Source organism: Mesocricetus auratus, unplaced genomic scaffold (assembly GCF_017639785.1).
Source record: "Mesocricetus auratus isolate SY011 unplaced genomic scaffold, BCM_Maur_2.0 Super-Scaffold_6730, whole genome shotgun sequence".
Lineage (NCBI taxonomy): Eukaryota > Metazoa > Chordata > Mammalia > Rodentia > Cricetidae > Mesocricetus > Mesocricetus auratus.
The window spans coordinates 37113855-37136665 of NW_024429184.1; positions in this window are offsets into that span (position 1 = coordinate 37113855).

Consider the following 22811-nt stretch of genomic DNA (forward strand, 5'->3'; position numbering starts at 1 on the left):
CCCCTCTCTCCCTCCCCCATGGCTCAGGTTCATGTAGCCCAAATGTCTCTGCACCCAGTTATGCTCGCTGTCCCTTTTATCCACAATAAACTTTCTCCTCTTCCTCCATACCTAAGAGCAGTCATGTCCTTCCCCTTCCTTTTCTTTTCTCTTCTTTTCTTTTCTTTTCCTTTCTTGTGACTTTCTTTTCTTTATTTGGTAAAAAAGAAAACTGTAAATTATAACCACCTAGTCTTCAACTCTACCAAAGACTTGAGAAGGATATACTATTACCTGAGTAAACGGGAAGTACAGAGCAAACAAGTTCCAAAACTATAGAACTGCAGAAGTAGCTGGCTGACTGGCAGTCACCCAAGGTTCCTCAGCAACATTGGGACATCCATCTTCAGCCTACAGGCCTAGAATGTCTGACCGACTTTCCTGTGACATGGGAATTGGCAAAGTTTGGAAGTCACTTTCTTTTCTGTCCTGCTCATCCAATTTGGACAGCATACTGACAACTGTTGAGGTAAAGGCAGCTTTATGCTCAGTGGCTAACTTTTGCCACAAAGAAAGTAAACTCCATATGGAGGATCTTCAATGCCAGTCATCGTTTTTTGAAGCAAATTGGTGCTGTCAGGAACAGACATGTCTCACTGTCATGAAAACCTTAGGTTACTAAAATATCTTAAATGCCATATTCTGCAGGGCTCTAAAGTATTTGAAGACTGCCTATCTATCTAAAATATATATATCTCTGTTAAGCCTTGAAAATAAACCTAACATAACTACGAGTTTGAGTGTTATGGACGACTAACTACTAACATGTATTTCTTAATTATACATTACATTTTTAAATGAGCTGCAAAGGTACAATACCCTAAAAAAGAGTGGAAAAATGTATACAGTATAACAAAATTAACTTTAAATTCCTATCAATACACAAAAAATATCTTAAACAAGAGTAGAACCATACACAATGTTCTGCCAAAACTAACCTTAAATTTGAGTCAATATACAAAAATTCATATCAATGTAAAATATTTGAGATTAATAGTTGTTTTTTAGTTTAGAGTAGAATCAGTAATCGATCCTTTTATCCTATCTTTCCTACATCACCCCCTTTTTTTTTTCAGAATAAGATCCCTGAATCTAATCTCCTTTCTTAGTTTCTTTTCTGACGGTTACCAATAACCACTTGCAACCAAGCCCCCTAAACAATGAGAAATATCCATAACCTATCAAATGACCAAAAACCATCCACCTCACCTCTTGGTAATGTGGCCATCATGTACTGTAGACTGCTTCCTGTTTTCTGGGGTTGCTGATATCTGAGAAAACTGGAATAATGATCAAGTTCTGGGAGAGCTAGCTGTTGTCCAGTCTGGGTGTGACGGAAAAGTACAAGACTTATCTGAAGTTCTGACTGGAGTAGTGCATGAGGCTGGACCATCTCAGCTAGTAGCCATGAAGCTGTTCTGGATGCAGAAGTTTGAGGAAACTGCAATTCCGAGAGACTGAATCATCTGGGCTACTTGTCTTTGGCTTGTGTTTGGTCCTTTTTCTTTCTGAAAACACACAAACGTTTAAAGGTAGCATACATATCTTCATTAACACAAGTATGGAATGTGTGTTGTACAAGTCAGTTAAAGATGATTTTTTGTTCTATGTTTAAGCAGGTAAAATGCATCTGGAAACTTCATAAATCCATTTGGACTGTATGACCAAACCTTTATTCATGCCATAGGAAAGGATGACACGTAATAGCCAACAAAATTTATCATGCCTCATTCAGTCTCAAAGCTGTTCCCATGTCAAGGGATCTACATCACCTGTCGCATCATCTTCCTTAACTTTTTCCCCTATGTCTGAAGCCAAGATCCCCAGGAGATTTCCCCTGATTAAGTCTGATCTGTATTAATTTTGAAGAGAACCAAAACTTTTTGCTTCCTGTGGAAGCAAAGGCATACCTCTCCCCTAGAACAACTTATTTTCTGACTTCCACTTTGAAGTCAAGACATTCTTAAAATACATAGATTGGCTTAATTTAGCAATTTCCATAATCCACTAAGTAGTTTGTCTCTTCAGTAAATAATGAATGGTGCATCCTGCCTCTTTCCCACACATTGTTGCCATTATATAATAATCACAGCATACTAAACTCAACTGCCGTTATTTAAGCTTCCAGTAAACAGCAAGGTAACAGTTAGGTTTGGTGGAAGTCAAAAGTTATAGTTTGGAATCGGGCGTTGGTGGCGCATGCCTTTAATCCCAGCACTCGGGAGGCAGAGGCAGGCAGATCTCTGTGAGTTCGAGGCCAGTCTGATCTGCAGAGCGAGTTCCAGGACAGCCTCCAAAACAATACAGAGAAACCCTGTCTCAAAAAAACCAAAAAAAAGGTATAGTTTGGGTTCAGGAAAAAGGTTTAGCAAGTAAAGATGCCTGCCATCAAGCCTAACTTTATGAGTTCAATCCCCAGGACCTACATGGTAAAAGGACTTCCAACTCTGGAAACCTGTCCTCTAACCTTCATATATTCACTGTGGTACATACACACATGCACCCATACACAAGCATGCGCAAAAAATAATAAAATGAAAAAAATGTCACAGACTTAAGGTGTATGTAAGTCAGTGCCTCAATCTTCATTTTTCTATGGTTTTGTTTTGTTTTGTTTTATTGATACAGGGTTTCTCTGCATAGCCTTAGCTGTCCTGGAACTGTCTCTGTAGACCAGAATGGTCTTGAACTCACAGAGATCCACCTGCCTTTGCCACCCAGGTACTGGGATTAAAGGTATGCACCACCAATGCCCAGTTAATCTCTATCTTTGAAGTCATTGTTCAGCTAAATTATATTCTTTACTTTTCTACAAAAAATGATGATATTAATTGACATTAATTTTCACCTTTATGAGTATAGTTTTGACTCATGTATGTCTGCATCACATGCATGCAGCACCTTCAGTTGCCAGAAAAGGCCATTGGACCCCCTGGGTCTGGCTTTAAGGATGGTTCTGAACCACCATGTGGGTGCTACAAATTGAACACTAGGTCCTCTGGAAGAACAGCTTGTGTCATGACTGTTAAACCGTCTCTCTAGCTCCAATACGGATGCTTTTAACATCTTACTCTCTTTGACAGTCTTCAAGAGACTGCATCAGTTAGGGTCATAGCAGGAAGTAGATAACACATCCAATGGGACCAGTTGACTGGAGTTTACAGAAGGGGACAATTTAACAGGTGTAGAGAAGGTGAGATACAGCAGTCAACTACAAGGGGAATTACTACCACCCTCACTTGAGCAAGGAAAGAAATGATTTGTGATATGTTTATGATCAAATAAAGTCACTGAAGATCAGAATGCAAAGCTAGCCACCATGAGCTAACTATAGAATCCGCACAGTGGTGGTACACATGTTTAATCCCCGCACTCAGGAGACAGAGGCAGATGGATCTCTGTGAGTTCAAGACCACCCAGGGCTACACGAGAGTGAACCAGTCTAAAAGAGAAACAAAGCCCACACCTTTAATGCCAGCACTAGAGAGGTATATAAGGAAGAAGCAAAGGGTCTCATGTGGCAATTAGTCTCCAGCCACGCTGAGGATTCATGGAACCAGGATCACCCTTTCGGTCTAAGGTAGACGTAAGAGCTACTGGCTGACTGCTTTGCTTTTTCTGATCCACACCTTGAACCCCAATATCTGTCTCCGGGTTTTTATTATTCATACTACAGTGTGAATGAGACCGAAAGCATTAGGAGAGCACTGTCTCCAACTACAGCCCACACTCTCCATCTCATGGTGAGGCTTCACTTTCCACTATGTGAACCATCAGTCTCAGAAAGGTGAGGTCTTCATCCTCCCTTTATACCTGTACTTGTCAATATAGAGGAAGAATAAGATTGCTATGCCATCCTGAGCAGAGTCTCAAAGTGTCTTTAGACTCTCTATTTGCATTTCTGAATTCATCCTGAGAATGTGCCCATGTAGCCCATTGCAGGGTGATACCTGCAGCAAAACTAACTTCCCCAACTGAAGCTATTCCAGTCGGGTGATTCTTAGCCATGTGAATGAGCCAGACCAAACCAGCACAGCCTATTAACCAACCTTTGGTTGAGTTCAGAAATGCAAGCAGTAAACCTATTGAAGTTGCCTGTCTTGCAACATCATGTTGGTAATAGATAATGGATTCAGTTTATCTAAGTTCATATTCATCTGTTATCCTTCCCATGGTGCCTTTATTCTCTTCCAGTGAGACAAAATTCTTTATATAATTCTTTACCTTTGTCTCTACTGGCTTCAGGTCTGAGGTGATCCTGATGCTAGTGGGTGGAGCTTCAATTGATTGCTGCTGGAGATCACAGGACTCCTAAGTGAACTTTCCAGGTCGCTAACATAGTCTTTTGTCCCTATTGTGTAACAGAAAGTCCTTTCCTTTGGTGACTGCAAACAATCACTCCCCTCTTCCAATAGTTGATCTAGAAGCTTCACCTGACTATTCCAAGTTTCAGTTCATTTATTGGAATAATAACTATGTCACTGTGTGGCAGTGGCAGTCAGAAAGCAGGTAGAAATTAACTCCTGAGCTCAGCTTGCTTTTTCTTTTTCTTTGGTTTGGGTCCAGAGAGGGATTTTCCAACTTCAATTAACTTAACTGAGAAAATCTTTCACAGACATCCCAGGAGCTAACCTAGTCTAATAAGCCTTCCAAGGTCTACCCAGACATTCTAGAACCTATCAAGTTGACTCAATATTACTCATCACAGCTGGTTTTTAGGTCAGCAACTGTTTTAACTGTGGGGATAGAAAAGGAATATGCTGTCAGATTCTGCTGGTGTGAACCACTGCTGTACTTCTGTGCTACAGAACAAATTCTGCAGTCAGTGGGGGCTGCTTGTGGGCTCATAGTGGTTTCCCTGAAACTACTTTGGTAAGAAAAGTAGACTCCTATATATCACTAGTGTTTTATGGGCCTGACACTGTGCCTCCCAAATGAAAGCTACTCGGTGTAATCAAAAGAGAAGGGTTCAGTGGTGACTCCAGGAAACAGTGCCACATTAGGGTTGAAAGGTGATTTATAAGGAAATCAAACTGGGGGAGAGCCATGTAGTTGTTGAAAAGAAGCCCATGTTTTGATTTTTGAGTCTATGTGTATGTTGCTTTCCCACTATAATGCCCACTTTGTAACTGGATGCATTGAGCAGGTCCAGAAAAAGAGGAATGTTCAATCAACCCCAGGAAGTGTTGCCTTACCCTCTGGAAATGACAGCATCATTTTGCCCACTCAAGAGGTACAGCTGCATATGGTATTGACCTCATTGTCAGTTCTCCATGACCCCCATTTGACCAGCAATGGGCATTTTCTGAAGTCAGACTAAAAATGTCCTTCAGGTCTGAAGTCCTCCAGTATAAACCAGACAGATAGTGCTACCTCCTCAACATCGCACAGTGGTTGATTGTCAAAACTAATCTGATGCAGGGTAGTCATACAACCACTGTCCACTCCCAACTGATGTCACTGTGTGCCTACTGGGAAACATGGCCGTGTGATTCCTTCTTCCATTTAATTACTTAAAGGGCATCGCCATGATGCCCCAGGTGTGAGTTACTGGAGGGATAATAAAGCAATAGGGGCAAGTGTTTTGGGAACTTAGGCTCCATTCATATTATGTGGTTTGTGTTGTACAGTGGGGTAGAGCAGTGGTTCTCAGCCTTCCTAATGTATGACCCTTTAATAAGTTCCTCATGAGCCGGGTGGTGGTGGTGCACGCCTTTAATCCCAGCACTCGGGAGGCAGAGGCAGGTGGATCTCTGTGAGTTCAAGGCCAGGCTGGACCGACAGCCTCCAAAACAATACAGAGAAACCCTGTCTCGTAAAAAAAAAATAAAAAAAATAAGTTCCCCAAGCATAAAATTATTTTCATTGCTACTTTGTAAGTGTAATTTTGATAGTATTATAAAACACAATGTAATATCTGTGTGGCCACCACTGTGAAAGGGTCATTTGACAGGTTGAGAATACGCTGGGATAGAGCCTAATAGCATTTTACTACAATACAAACAGTATAGGTTGGTGGGTCAGATAAGTTGATAATAGGCAGTACAGTGCTGCAATTACTTCTTGTTCTATGGCTAAGCATTCAGACTTTAACAGGACCCAACAGCAAAGGAAGATATCTGGGGCGTGTGTGGGGTGTGTGTGTGTGTGTGTGTGTGTGTGTGTGTGTGTTGGCTTTGTTGTTGCTGTGCAGGGTTTGTTTGTCTGTGTGTCCTTTAATTTGAGAAATCTCCCTTTCTCTGTGTTCCCATACTGAGATTAAAAGAGTGCATCACCATCAGCCTGGGAATCCAGCATGGGACTGATCAAGACCCCCCCGAATCTGGGTGTCAGTGAGGAGGCCTAGGGAATCTATTGAGCCTTGGACAGCAGATCAGTACCCATCCCAAGTATACACACGGTCTCTGGACTCCCATAGAACAATGTGAGGTGCACTCTCACCCTGAACTCTTGGGGAAGGGTCTAGGCCCTGCCCTATAGGAAATGACAGACTATGGACACCCCCATGGAGGGCCTCACCCTCCCTGGGGGAATGAGGGGATAACGGGGGGGGGGGATGGGGGGAGGGCACGAGAGGAGGGGAGGGAAAGGGAGAGGGACCTCGTACTGACTTGTGAAGCAACCTTGTTTCTTATCTAAATTTAAAATGGAAAAAAAATATTAATAAAAAGAAAAAGAAAAGAAAAAAAAAAGAGTGCATCACTATGACCAGCTTTTTTGTTTGGATCCCACTGTGTTACTGAGACTGGTCTCAAACTGAATTTTTTTATTATTTTTATTTAGAAACAATCTTATTTTACATATTAATACCCCATTCCCTCTCCCTTCCATCCTCCCACGCCCCTCACCAATCCCCCAACCCACTCCCCCACCTACTCCCCAAGGATAGTGAAGCCTTCCATGGGGGACCATCAAAGTCTGTAACATCCTTTGCGGGAGAGCTTAGGCCCTCATCCGCATATCTGGGCTGAAAGCGTATCCCTCCATAGGGAATAGGCTCCCAAAGTCCATCTGTGCACTAGGGATAAATTCTAGTTCCACTGTCAGAGGTTCCATAGACTGCCCAGGCCTCCTAACTGGCACCCATATTCAGAGGGCTTAGTTCAGTTCAATGCTGGTTCACCAGTTTTATGACTGGGGGTCTGTGTGCTCTCACTAGGTCAGGTCAACTGGTTCTGTAGATTTCTCCAACACAGTCTTGACTGCTTTGCTCATAGCCCCCCTCTCTCTCTGCAACTGGATTATGGCTCAGTGCTTAACTGTGGGTCTCTGCTTCTGTTTCCATCAGCTACTGAATGAAGGCTCTAAGATTGCATATAAGGTAGTCATCAATATCATTACAGGGGAAGGGCATCAAAGGCAGCCTCTTCCACCACTGCCTATATTTTTAGTTGGAGTCATCTTTGTGGATCTCTGGACATTTCTCTAGTGCCAGATTTCTCTTCAAACCTATACTGGATCCCTCTATTATGTTATCTCTTTTGTTGCTCTCACTATTCTTCCCCTGACTCAGTCTTCCTTATCCATCTTATTCTCCTCCACTTCCTCTTAATCCCCTTCTCTTTTTCCTACCTTCCTCGCCTATCACCCCATGCAACCAATTTGCTCAAGAGATCATGTCTCTTTCCCCTTCTTCGGGGGACCATGTATTTCTCTCTTAGGGTCCTCCTTGTTTCCTAGTTTCTCTGGTGGTGTGGACTGTAGACTGATAGTCCTTTGCTCTATGTCTAATATCCATATATGAGTTAGTACATACCATGCTTGTCTTTCTGTAACTGAGGAGCCCAAAGGGTTACCTCACACAGCATGGTTTCTTCCAGTTCTATATTTTTTGCCTGAGAATTTCAAGATTCCATTGTTGTTTTTTTTTCCACTGAGTTATACTCCCTTGCATAAATGTACCACACTTTCTCCATCCATTCTTCCGTTGAGGGACATCTAGGTTGCTTCCAGGTTTTGGCTATTACAAACAGTGCTGCTATGAACATAGTTGAACATATGTCCTTGTATGAATGTGCATCCTTTGGGTATATGCCCATGAGTGAAATTGCTGGATCTTGAGGTAGAATGATTCCCATTTCCTGAGAAACTGCTATACTGATTTCCAAAGTGGCCTCACAAGTTTGCACTCCCACCAACATAGAGGAGTGTTCCCCTTTCTCCACATCCTCTCCAGCACAGATTGTCATTGGCGGTTTTGATTTTAGTCATTCTGGCATCTATTCCTCTGGGGTGAGTTTGCTTCATTTTGTTCTAGTGCTTTCAGTAGTGCTGTTAATTCTCTAGTTTGAGTATTCTCCAGTTTCTTCATGTAGGCACTTAGTGCTATGAACCTTTCCTCTTAGCACTGCTTTCAAAGTGTCCCATAAGTACTGGTCTCAAACTTATGAACTCAAGTTATGGGCCTGTCTTCATTTCACACATAGCTGACATTACAGGTGTCCATCATGCAGGCCTGACTAAAAGCTGCATTTTTTAAAAATGCTTTATGATTAGGACAGGGATTATCTGACTTCAGTTTTCAAAAATCCCATTGTGAGTCTTTCAGTGTTTACATAATTCTAACACCATTCAGCTAGTCAGAATGACAAATGGCAGGACAGTAGTGCCAGAGCCTGGCTCTGCAGTTAAATATCTTCCTATACCAGGCCCCCTTTCAACACTGGCAGCTTGAATGCTATGTGACACATGGGTTATATGAAATACATAGAATCGGAAGTGGTTTGGGATTTTGAATGTAACATTTTTGCTGTATTTGTCTGCTTTATTATGCCACCACAAAAATATTGAGGGCAGCTAGCTTATCAAAAGAAGGTTTATTTAACTCAGTTTTGGGGTGCCAAAGTCTATGTATGGGTGACCCCCTAGCCATCATCACTTACTTGGCCTCAGCAGAGGGCACAACACAAGAGCAGGAATAAATGTCGGAAGAAGGTGTTATGACTCAAGCAGGAGCAGAAAGACAAAGAAGAGCTGCTGTGGCAGGCTTGGTCTTTGCCTAGTACTGCTCTCAGGAGAGCTCAATGGGTTGCCCAAGAGCTGCCTCACATCCCCAGTGACCAACCCTTTCGCCATGGTGTCCCTGGCAAGAAGAGGGCATTCCTATAACACCCAAACATCTAAGCTATTTTAGGATGGAATGCAAGTGTAAACATGAAAATTCACGTCTTTTTTTTTAATGCCTGTGGAGGTCAGAGGCATCAAACACCCTGGAACTGGTGTTATAGGCAGTTATGAGCTGCTTGATGTGGCTACTGGGAGCCAGGTGTGGGTCTTCTACAAGAGTAACATGCAACAATTTATGTGTTTTTCACATAACAGGCACAGCAATTCAGGACTTCTCACCGATTAACTAGTAGCAGTGTAATAGTGTAACTGAGTATTTCCATCCTTATCTCAGACATGCCCTTCTCTCTGTCCTACCTTCTCTGAATATGATGTCACCATAGGGATGTGAACTGGACGTGTGTGGGGGGGGGGGTCTGTGTGGTATGTCTGTGTGTCTGTGTGTCTGCGTGGTGTGTCTGTGTGTCTGTGTGGTAGTGTGTGTGTGTCTGTGTATTTGTATGTATGGTGTGTGTGTCTGTGTGTGTGGTGCATGTACCTGTGTGTGTGTGTTAGGCATACACTATGTGCATGCATGTGGCTGTGGATAAGTGTACATATGGAGGCCAGAAGTCAACATCATGTCCTTCCCCTAATATTGATCTCTATTACTTTTTTTTTTGAGACAAAGTATCTCATGAACGTGGAACTCAGGAACTCACTGGTTTAGCAAAACTGTCTGGCCACTGAGTTCCCTGGACCCACTGTCTCCCTGCCTCCCACCACTAGGTTTACAGGTCCATGCCTGACATTTTATGTGAGTGCTAAGTGTCTTAATTCTGGTTCTCAAGCTTGCATGGTAAACATTCTACCAACTGAGCCATCTCCCCAGTCCTGAAATGAACCTTCATTGATTTTCACAGTGTGCTTTCCTGATCTTTGGCTCCTACCTATGTTTGGTGAACAGAGGGTACTCTGAGGAGAATTGAGGTCACCACCACAGACTCACAGATTGGATGTAGTTCACTACTGAAAGCCACAATAGTCCCTGTTCTATAGCCATGATCTTGCTTTCTAGACTGTATTAATTTGTTGAACTGATGTAACAAAATGCCACCATCAGGGGTAAGACAACAGAGATTCATCGCTTTAGTTCTGGAGAGACTCTGAAATCCAAGGGTTGTGGGGACTTGCTCCTCTTTTGCAGGCTCTGAGTCAGATATGTTGCAGGTTTCTCCCTGGCTTCTGCTCCTTGACTGTGTTTTTTGTGTTCCTTGACATATACTGAGCCATATCACACCATTTCCTATGAGCATTTGTATTCTCTATGTAGGCTTCTGTCTGTTTTCTGTTCCTATGCTGTCATGCTTCCAGACATGTTGAATTAGGGCTCACCTAACAAAGTGTGGCCTCTGCTTAAGTTAATCATGTCTACAAAGGCCCTATTCCCAAATGCAGCCACTTTCTCAAGTCCTAGGAAGGATACTTACCTTAAGAGAACACCATTTGACTTAGGACAAGGTCTGCAGGTACTAATGGTTTTGGATTCCACTTTTCTCTGCTATATACAATTCTTTTGTTAAACTATGCTAATTATTCAATTTGATTATTCCAGCTGCTTCTGCCAAAACTAGCAGAGGGCTATTAAGATTATCAAGGTCACAAGCTTCCATGGGAGGGGAGCAATTAAACAGTCCTACCCATCTGTAACACCAAGAACCATGGCAATTGCCAATATGGCAAGATACGCATGAAAGTGTAATAGGTGGCAGTCACACACAGTGACAACCAACATCTGTCCAATTGGAATTAAGGCCACTCAAAAGGAAGAAATTCATGTCTCTTACTGGGAACTTAGCCAGTTTCCTAGGACTGGTGGAATCACAGACCTTAGAACATAATCTACTATTGCTAAATCAGTGTAATTCCTTGTTACATTCTGAATTTTATCTTTGCTCCCTAAGTGTAGCTACCACACCTCATCAAAGAAGCCTCTCTTTGTAGCAAATGGAAACCATCATAGAAAACCACAACTGATGGCTGAAAGACCAACAGGGGACTGAATGTAGTGCCAGTGAGGAGACCACAGAAATCACTGGGGCCTTAGGTAGAAGATCAGTGTTCACCATTGGGAGCTCATTCCAAGTAGAGGGATGCTCTCTCAGCCTGGACACATGGGGAAGGGCCTAGGTCCTGCCCTGGATGAAATGACAGACTTTAGAGATCCCCCAAGGAGGGTTACACCCTCCCTGGGGAATGATGTGGGGATTGGGTGGGGGTCTGGTCGAGGGACAAGGGAGGAGGGGTGGGAGAGGGAGCTGGGACTGACATGTGAAACATTCATGTTTCTAATTTAAATAAAAACATATATTGAGAAAAAAAATCTAAAAAAAAGAAAAAGAAAACCACAACTGAACATAATGCAGAGATCAGTAGATTATGAGGAGCCCAGTTCCAGTGGATAGATACATCCACACCACGGTTCCTTAATCTATGGCTCGGGGAACATTGCAGAAGAGTGCATGGAAGCATTGTAAGAGCCAGGGTATTGGAAGTCTTGTATGAAATAGTCTGTCTTAGAAATGACTGCAGAAACAAGACTGGAACAATGCCAATGGTAATGGATATGCTAACATAGAAGAGGGACATTTCACAGGGATACACCCCTACATAAAGAACTCATGGTGGATGAGCCCCCTTATTGGTTGTCCAGTGCAGACAGGTCAGCCTCAAAGCCATATACATGCCAACAATAAAACTGGACTCAACACACTGGATTTATGTATATTTATGTTTACATGTATACGTATATATGTAAAAATAATAGAGAGTTTATCAACTTGATAATTGGATGTGTGACATGAGAGGGGTAGGAGAGAGGGCAGGAAGGGGGAAAGTAATGTAATTCTATTTCAATTAAAAACATTAAAAAATAAAATAAACAGCATTTGAACAGAAAAAAAGAAAAGACTGTCAAGGTCCTGGAGCTGGAGGAATGACTCAGTAAAGTGTGTGCTATACAGGTATGAGTTTAAGATCTGATTTGGGCTCCCTGGAACTCATCTATAAAACTAGGCACAGCAGTACAGGACTGTAGTCCCGGTGGGGGGGTTGTAGAAAGAGATGAGAGAAATACTGGGGCTTGTGGCCAAGTCCAGCAGAATCAGTAAGCTCAGATTCAGGAAAAGACTATCTCAGAAACTAAGATGAAGAGTGATTGGAGAAGATACTTGATGTTGATCCCTGGTGTCCAAATTGTTATGTGCCCTGTATATGTATGCATGCTCATGCACCCACGTGCGTGCGCGTGTACACACACCACACACACACACACACACACACACACACACACACACACACACACACACACCACTAGTTAAGAATTCATCTGAAACCTTTACACCAGAGACCAGACTGGAGTGGAGGCCTCCCCCTCCCTCTCCACTAGGTACCTCTCAGACTGGGAGAAGTCCAGGTAGGTTGCCTGTCCCCCCAAACTTCCACACTCTCTGGATATCTTGGCTTCTCCCCTCCCTATCCGCAGTCCTGCACCCTCCTACTTGCGGTGCCCCAGTCTGGCAGAGACCCGTGCTCCACAGAGAGCAGGCAGGCTGGGAAAACTCCAGGTAGGCTGCCTGCCCACCAAACTCCCTCAGTCTCTCAGTCTTTGCCCACCTTTTCCCCAGCCCTCGTCCCTACTGGTCACCATATCCCTGCTGGGGCAGACTCCTCTGCTGTACCAGAGATCAGCCCAGACTCAAACTGGGGTGGAGACTCTGCTCTATCAGGCAGACTGGGAGAAATTCAGGTAGGCTGCCCTCCCCCAAAATTCCTCCACCATCACTCTATTGCAACGCCTCACCCTACCTCCAGTCCCACTCCCTTCTAGCTGCCTTTCCCCAGCCTCCAACTGATGCGAAGACTCCCTGCTCTATCAGAGACCAAGCAGACTAAGAGGAGTAAATGGTGTGGGGTCGAGGGGAGATGAGGGAAGGGATAGGAGGACAAGGAGAAGGAGAAACAGCAGTCCTGGTATAAAATGAATGAATGAGTGAATTACGTTTTCAAAAGAATTTATTTGAAAGTCGCGTGCTAATAATGTATATGAAAATACATTTATCTAAGCAAAGACTTACATATCTATTCTATGTGCTCTTCACAAATACTGCCTACTTTCACTGCGATCCTACAGAGTAGACTGGCTCCATTACTCACATGTTATAAAGGAAACTCATGAACTGAGGCTAAGGAGATTTCCCCAAGTCACACAGCTAGTAATCGGCCTGACTAAGATTAAGATCTGAAGCTGGGCATTGGTGGCACATACCTTTAATCCCAGCACTCAGGAGGCAGAGGCAGGCAGATCTCTGTGAGTTCGAGGCCAACCAGGTCTACAGAGCGGGTTCCAGGACAGCCTCCAAAGCAATACAGAGAAGCCCTGTCTCATCTTGAAAAAAAAAAAAAGATTGAGATTTGAGCTAAACCTAGAGGCTCATGCCTGAAATCTCAGCACTCAAACAACTAACATGTAACCCCATTATCAAAATGCACACTCAGTACCTTTTGCCAGTATGTTGCACCCTCAAGTCTATTAATACTTTTTCATATAAACTTAAGCTGTAGAAACCAAATTATAATATAGAATTGACTGATTGGTTAAATATTGTCATCATTATGAGAAATACTAAAACCATTAACTGAATATATTTAAAGTTATTAATACTGTTTTGTCAGCTATTGTGCTGGATATGTTATATACATTATTTTTAATGCACAGTAATGCTAAGATGTAGATAATAGCATCCTTATTTAGAAATGAGAATATTAAGTTTCAAGTACTTATTGCTATGAAACACAGTGTCAGGCTGTAGTGTTGGGAGTGCAACCCAATGTTAGCATGCCGGCTTAGTACAAATGAGGTCTGGGGTTCCATCCTTGGAAACACACACACACACACAAACACACACACACACATGCACAGGCATGAACATGAATGTGCATGCTTATGTACATACATGTGAAAGAAAAACCCTGTGTTGGCTGGTTCTTGTGTGCCCCATCAGATGGTTGAAACTGGCTCCTGGCATGAGTAAGCCACTATCACTTGAGAACAATGAAGTGGTTTGAGCACAGCCTCTGTGTGGTGAATGTTTGACCCCTGTTACATCAAACGCTGGAGCCAAAAGTGAATCCTCGAATGCCTCTACGTACTCGTTCTTGGCTTATCTGACTCAGAGGTCAATCTCAAATGGCTTCATATACATCGTAAAAACAGGCAATACTATGTTTTCTGCGGTGAAGCCCAAAGGACCTTTGTTTAGCATCAGAGACCAGAGCCAGAACTAGCTTCTGCTTCTAATAGGGGACTTGGTGTCTTCTCTGTGTGGGATTCCTCCTCCTGTTCTCTCATTATGATGCTTTAGTCAATAAATGAGATAATACATATAGATTAATTTGAAGGTAGAACCAAGTTTACTACATAAGCTGCATTGGTCGGTTTGTTCAACAGCTTTTCCTTATGTTAGATATATGCATAATATGTCTATTACTTCCACATACCAGAATGCTCACACTTGATTTTGACTCTTGATGGTTAGACTACTAATTTAAATTTCCTACTTCATACCTACTGCTTTTCTATGAACGTCTGTATATGATCTGCCCCATTTCTTCTTTTGAAATCTATTTAAATTTCTGTCTTTGCTTGCAGTAACATGAAAGCCTATTCCAAGTCCTTAAACTTCATTGCTTCTAAGGAATACAACTGTCTACACTTTCCATCTGTGCAATCCAGTTATCAATGGACTTAAAGCTAGTGTCAGTCAAGCCACGCACGCGTGTTACATCATGAATGTTGCTCAAGCACATAAGAAGGCCAGACATAGTGATGCTTCCCTGAGATACCGGTATGCAGAAGGCTAAAGCAGACTTGGAAGTTCAGGGTCAGCTTCAGTTAAAATGAAAGGGGAGAAAGGAGAGTGGCCAGGAGTGGTGGTGCATATCTCTAATGCCAGCACTAGAGAAGCAGAGGCAGGTTGATCTCAAAGAGTTCTGGGTCAGCCTGGTCTACATAGCAAGTTCCAAGCCTACCAAGGCTACACAGTGAGATCCTGTTAACAACAACAAAATAAGAAAAAAAAGGGAAAAAGAAGGAAGGAAGGAAGGAAGGATAGAAGAGAAGACAGGAATGTTGGCAGATGAAATATGAGGAATGTTGAAGCAAAACCAGAGATAAAATCATAGTTTAATCTTTCATATATTTACTTTTGGTAGTAAAATATGAACAGCACAATATTTAAAAAATATTATCACCATATACATATAACATAATATACATATAATATACATATAATTATATATAATCACTTTAGTAGCTCCTAAGTAGATAGCTGAGATAAATTTGTCCACAATGTACTCACCAGCTCCTAGTAGCTTCTATTCTAGTTTTTGGCTCTACGAATTTACCTATTCTGAGTACCTCGTACAAATGGAATAAAGCAGTAATGTCCCTCTGTGGGACAAATATGCAGCATATATAAAATTACATTATTCATATGACTATTATCATTTCTAGCTGTCAATTTGGCATGCCTGGGAAGTGGGAGCTTCAGTTGAGGAATTGTTACCATTGGATTGACCTTTGGACATGTTTACAGGGCACTTTCTTGGTTTCTAATTAATACACAAGGGCCAAGCCTACTGCGGATAGTACCATCCTTAGGCAGGTGGGTCTGACCTGGGTAAGAAAAGTAGCTGAACACAAGCCACAAAGCAGACTGGTAAGCAGCGCTCCTCCGTGGTTCCTTGTCTCTAGGCTCCTGCCTTGATTTCTCTCAACGATGGGCTAAAGTGAATCCTCTCCTCCCCCAGGTGCCTTTCTGTTCTACGACAACAACAGAGACACTAACCAGAAAAATGGCTAAGTTTTACATTGTGTACAAGTAGCACATTTTATAACCCATGTTTTATCTATCTGTGCATCTCCCTGTGGAAAATTGAATTGTTTCTTCCTTTGGGCTGTTAACAATGCTATTATGAATGTTGGTGTACAAATACCTATTGAAAGATCAGGTTTAATTTCTTTTGGACATTTACCCAAGAGTGGGATTTACGGGGCCATAATACTTCTCTGTTGAACCTTTTGAGTAGCTGACAAACCTTTTTCCACGGGGTCTTCTTATTGGTGCAATATTTAACCCCAGTAAACTAAAGGGTTGAATGCATGGTCCAAAATGCCATAGGGAAGAAAGATAGGAGTTGGTGCTATCCATCTGTTTATCAACAGGCCCAGTGGGCAAAATAAGGTAATTTTACTACTTCAAAGACAGCCTAGAGTTCAGGATCAATGTAACTTAGTTCTTTCATGAACACCTTTAACAAGTGACTCATCTTCATCCACCAGAGGACTACAGTTGCAGGGAAATTGTGGAGAGGGGTGGAATAACTAAAGGATGACCCCAGAGAAGGGGAATCTGGATATGAGACGTTAGGAAGGCTTTCACTGCAATAGTGATGCTAACTTGTCACACATCGTGGGAACACTTTATGAGTGTTATGAAAATAAAACCTTTCCCAACTAAGCTATGACATCACATATTGGCAGGGCTCACTACACAAAACACCCTGCTTTCAGCGATACACATTCAAAGGAAATGCATGCCAAACTTGAAATAGAATTTTACACTATGCAGCTGGCTATCCAACAGAGTTAAGGTATTTTTTATTCAGCTATTTTATTCATCAAACATAATAAGCTCCTTCACCTGCAAAATTCAATCCTGTAGGATTGGAACACTGTCTAAGGAATGAATGTTGATCAAAGGGATACTATGGTGCTTTAAATAATATTTGTCATCCATATATTACCCCAAGTATTTCATTTTAATGAACATAAATGGTAGGCTTTCTGAATTCCACTTAGCTGAGATCTGGAAATCCATATGCTCAGTGGCTAGTTTTAATTCTTTCCTATTAAGTTTAAGAAGTGATTAAGGGGTAACCTGCCATGGCCATATCTGGTAGCCTCTATAGTGTTCACACAGGCTGTAAGGATTCAGGCATTGTGCTGGACTTCCCCTGTCACCTGGCAGAATGGTCAGCCCAGGGTTCTATGATTGTGTAGTCTGTACACAGGAGCAGAGGACCCCCTTATAAGACTGACCCCTGCCCACTTATGCTCTCTTTCCCAGTGCTCCCCTGGGGCAGACATGACTTTTCCTGTCTCTCTCTTCTCTTCTGTCCTCTCTCTGAGTCTCTTTACCTCTTTTCTCTTTCCTTCCCCCTTCCCTCCCCTTTCTAATAAACTTCTCAAGCTCTGCCTGCCTTGCATGTTTGTTCCTCTGCCTCAGTCACCCTCACCTGCCATGGAATCTTCCAAGGCCCCCCAGGCAAGGTCCCTGCAAGCTTTATCATAACACAGGCACGTGTCTGTTTTGTAAGACGTTAGATACAAGTAATGAGATTGGGAGGAGCTGTTGAGATAAAAGTTGCCTTAAAGTTCATCAACAATATCAAAAAGTCAATCACAACAGATCGAAGGAAATACCAAAAATCTCTTGGGAACTCTTATTCATAACATGGACACATCATGTAAGTCATCACATTGCAGTCATAATAAATGGCACAATTATCAGTTACTAACCCTGAGAGCCCAAGTTCAATGAATGTAATGCCTTTGGAAACCATGTTCAATTCAACACCTCCACACCACAGAACAGTCACTTAGCTCAAGGCCCACTGAACTTTGAACCACAATTTCACATTTCAAGCACACATGCATACCAATCACCTGCCAAGGATGGTACTATGAACTTTGTGTCATGTGTGTTACAGATTGGCAGTCTGATTTAAGGAGGATCAAATTTCTCCATTATTCATTATACAGAAAATTAAACACTAAACATCTATAGTGATCATTAATTCATTTTATAAATATTTATGAAGTATCAGCTTGTGCTAGGTCCTGTATAAAGCTGTGTGGAGCTTTATTTTGGGTTTCTTGGGGGGGATTGGTGTGGTTGTTTGATTGATTGATTTTTGTTTTGCTTTTTTTGAGACTGTGTTTCTCTGTGTAGCTTTGGAGCCTCTCCTGACACTCACTCTTTAGGCCAGGCTGGCCTCAAACTCGTGGAGATCCGCCTGCCTCTGCCTCCCAAGTGCTGGGATTAAAGGCATGAGCCACCATATCAAACGAAAACAGCTTATTTCAAGACTGTAGTCAGAGAGAGTGGCACTCAAGAGGCCAAGAGAGGAGGATTCTACATTTGAGGGCAGGCTGGGTTACAGAGGCAGAACCCGTCTAAAAGGCAAACAAACAGTAAAATAGCATAATTTTTACCCCTAACGAAAATTATTTACTGCCATGTCTCAGAAATAGCAAAAGTGTGTGCACACAGTTTGGGGGACCAATGTGATAGCCACTGTCTGTTGATTTAGCAGTGGCCTTTCATACACTTCCTAGTGTTGTAAATATCCAAAGACCAACCCTGGCATGTGATTATTCAGCCTTGCCCTTTCAGTTAGTTCTAGAGACTTCCAGTTGTGAAAATTAACTTCCGTCCTCTTAGCCAAGTTCAAATAATCCTTTGAAATAGCACTTATGTAAGTTTAGACCACATAAAAACTGGTCTGTGATCCTTTTAAATATTTCAAAGGGACATATCATGCCATTGTATAGTCCTTTGCCTTTAAGAGACTTGCATAAACTATAACAAAAAATGTAATGGTATAATATTTGCTGTACATCAGAGAGGTATCTACAGATTGCTGACAAAGGCATTAGGAAACCAGGATTTTCACAGTTAAGTTAGCAGGGTGGATCTAGATTGTTTGGAGACGTAAATTCAAGTACTCTGATGAGAAGGACATGCAATTCAACCCAGAGACTTACCCAGGGGAGGTGATCAGATCTGATAGAAAGGTCTGCATTCAAGGAAGTTAATTAGTCTGCTCACTAAATATCTGAAGGTCAATTAAATCTTGAAGTCCCCATGGGGACTCCCTGACAGGTATGATGAGAGGCATCTTCCTCTGGAGCTGTGTCATCGTGAGCAGTATAGGACTGTGGCTGTGGAGAAAGCCCAGAGAGGAATATCTCTGCAGGGGACTTTCAAGTTCAACAATCAGGCCCATGGTAGCTATGTGGCTACAGCAGCTACTGCATTAACTGAGATCTGCCTTGATTACCAAGGGAAGTGATACAAGCAGCTGCCACCTCAGGGAATTGTTTTAGGCTGGGAGGAGCTTTTCCAGGATTTAAAAGTTTAAGTAATAAGTGGTACAATTTGGATTTCCATACAAAGAAATCTAGAGACATGGGAATTGCAGTGATATGATCAGCTTTTCACTATGCAGCTGGAGATCTGCCACAGTTATGGTACTCTTTGATTCAACTGTTTTATTTCCAAACATGGTGAACACCCTTGTAAGGTGTCAGACACTGGATTAGGACACAGGGTCACAAATGTTGGTGTCTAGCAGTTTATTGTGAGACATAATTCTTAACAGTCATTTTAAATTTAAACAAATTTTAAAGTATTTAAGCTAACAGACATCTCATCAATTTCCCATGTTATTTTTGAAAAAAATATGTAAATAGAATATCATGTAGTCAAGTTTGGGTACAAAGTTCATTTTATCTATGAACACTTACACTAAAAACTTAGAACTTAGGAAAATCCAAGAATGCAAATTATTGTCTAAACAACTGATATTTTTCTAAACTGAAAAAAAAATCACGTGATCACAGTTTCAAGTTACTATGTGCATGTTTGATTCCAGTCATTGCTGCATGGTGATCAATGTGATCCTTGCTTGGTCTTTTTTTGGGGGGGGGGGGGAGAAGGGGGAGGGAGCACAATTCAGTATTAGCTTCAGAGAGCACCTAATACTTCTACACCTGGGACAATAATACAAAGGGGTCATCAGACACAAAATCTGTGGAGGAAGGCCCCTAGGTCATTTCAGGAACCATAGAAGTCCTTTAGAGGATACTGGATTTGTCAAAAGAACAAGGAGTACCCACAAAGTACCCATGGGATCCCAGAAAGAATCTCCAGTATGCCTGAGGGCTGTTGCTGGGACGGGAGGAGAGGTTAAACCCATTGGTGAGCATGTAGTTTAAAAAGCACTCTTCTGGGCTAGTGTGGTAATATGTGCCTGTTGTCCAGGCATTTGGCAAGTAGAGGCAGGAGGAGCAGAAATTGGAGGTGTGTTTTGCCTGCTCAGTGGCTAAGGAGCAACTTGGGCTACAAGGATGGACACCGCTGCCTCAAAAATTCCCAGGGGCTGTGGTGTAGCTCAGTAGTAAAATGCTTTCCTTTGGTTTGACCCTCCTCAACCTGTAAAACAAAAGAGACCCTCGTCCGTAACCAGTACTGCTGCATTTGAGATTATTTCCTGCCTTTTAATTCTTTAACTGTCAGAGGAAAATAACCTGATCAGGACCCACAGGAAGATAAAATGCCAACCCAGAGGTGTTTAAATATCATTACCAGAGGGCACTCTATGAAAATATTCTTAGGGATATTAAAGTGATTTTCTGATAACTCACTGCTGAATGTGGTATTGTCAATGCCAAAAATAAAAAACAAAGAATCTTAGCTCTTATATTAAAGGGAATAAGAGACAGTTTCTTCTGGAGCCATTTGGGGTGACCATGGCCCAGGAAAAAAGACTTAGTTTACTACAAATTCCATGTTCCAACGTGAAAGCAGTTTTACAAAACACAGAAAAACAGAAATCAAGGCATGTGTAGAATACACTGGTGGATACACGAGGGAGGTGGTGACAGCAAGTTGAGGGTGCCACACCAAATCCAGTACATTGTGTGTGACAAGTTCCACAGACTGAGGTGATAACTTCAAAAGAAGGAGGTCTCCAGGAAATGGTTGTGGAACTCTAGGCTGGAGAAAAATATTGAGCCGTAGTTTTCATGGGGATCTCTGGTCTTCTATTCTTTTCTGATATTAACAAAATGCTCCTGAAAGCCTATGCTGACATTTTAAACAAAATAAATAAATGAGAAACCGTCCCCTGAGTCATGGTCACTGACCATGACCTCATCTCTGGGAAAACCAGTGCTTTTTGACTCATTCATGTCATTTATATAAGTAAATAGTAATAATATTAATAAAAACTTTCCCAACAATAAAATTTCATACGGCTGTACATGTGTGATCAAGAATGGTTTTAATGTTTGGTAAAGAAAGCTTTTTGATAAGAAAAAAAGTTAAAATTGCTCTATTTCAAAGACTCACAAGAACTAGGCAACAAAGTCAAACAATTGTGACTAGGTAACAGATGTCAAACAATAACTAACCATAAAAATATATTAACCTGATCTTAGAAATAGGTGGTTAGCTACAGTTATCCTTGAATGATTTTTTTTGATTTATCATTTTACTAGTCTTGGAAAAGTTGTGTGTTACAATGCCAAGTAATGATGATGTCATTTGTCTGCTTCACTGAACACAAACTCTGAGAAGATATGCTTTATTCTGGATAAAAAGCCTTGCTAGAAAGCTGCAAAATACACTCAGATTCAAACTGCCTCTGTGTTTGTTTCTGTTTGTCACCGCCGAATCCTTACCCACCTAGTCTTCGAGAACCCTCATCCCAGGGACACCCATACCCGGCTGGGGTGGTCCGTGGCAGAGGGAAAGTTTTTCTATAGTCTCCAATGCTATCTGACGACAGTCTTCTCCTGGGGGCTGGTGCAAGCTAGGGGTTTGCTAAATTAATAGATTTCCAAAGGTCTTTACCTATTAGTCCCGGGATGTTAGCCCTGACATGGAGGTGGGCAGGGAATCTCTATCCAGGGTGCTAAAGTTAGCACAAAATAAGATAATGAGCTCTAGTGATGCAATGTCTCAACCTTTTCAGTCACTACAGTCTTAGTCCATCGATCTTTGCAAACACAGCTTATTTTCATGAATTCTCACTCACAGTACAGAAGACCAAGAGTGGAGATGAAGGTAAGGCTGTGTAATGAGGGGACCTTTGAAGAGACTCAAACTGAAACTCAGTGGGACTCAAAAGAGTTGGCCGGCCAGTCACTAGAGAACAGATGATTTCCTGTTACAGAGATCTGGCAGATGGGTATCTGATTCTTGTTTGGAAAACAGCAGTACATCTCCCTGCTTATAGATACTGTAGAGGCAGGGGCCAGCAGCCAGGAGTTGCTGCCCTCACAGCTTATGAGGGCAAAGGACCAGCCTGCTTTCTGGGATGGTTTAAATCTGTCCAAGAGTGATTCCAGGAGAGCTCCAGTTCCAAAGAAGCCAGCCACGTTATGTGCTGAACACAGTCCAATACATATGTTGTGTATGATCAAATACACACTGCAGATATAAAACAAGAACAGGAGGAGGGACAGAGGTGGAGTTGGAAATTCATCCTTCTCAGTGGTTTCCCCACAAGGGATGATTTCATACTTTGAGGACTTCTAGTGACATGTCAGGATATTCTTTGTTTTCATAGCCAGTGTATGGCTGGTGTCATGAGGTCAGGTATGTGCCAAACATCCTGCAGTGAAAAGGATAGCAATATATATATATATATATATATATATATGTATATTCTGTCCAGAAATGCCAAAAAGATAAGAAATAGGGAATGAATAGTTATTAAACATTGGCCAGAAAACAGACTACAGGACATTTGTACAGCTGAACAAGAACATTGAAATACTAAATCCACCTGAAGGTACAATGTAAGTGGGGATTACA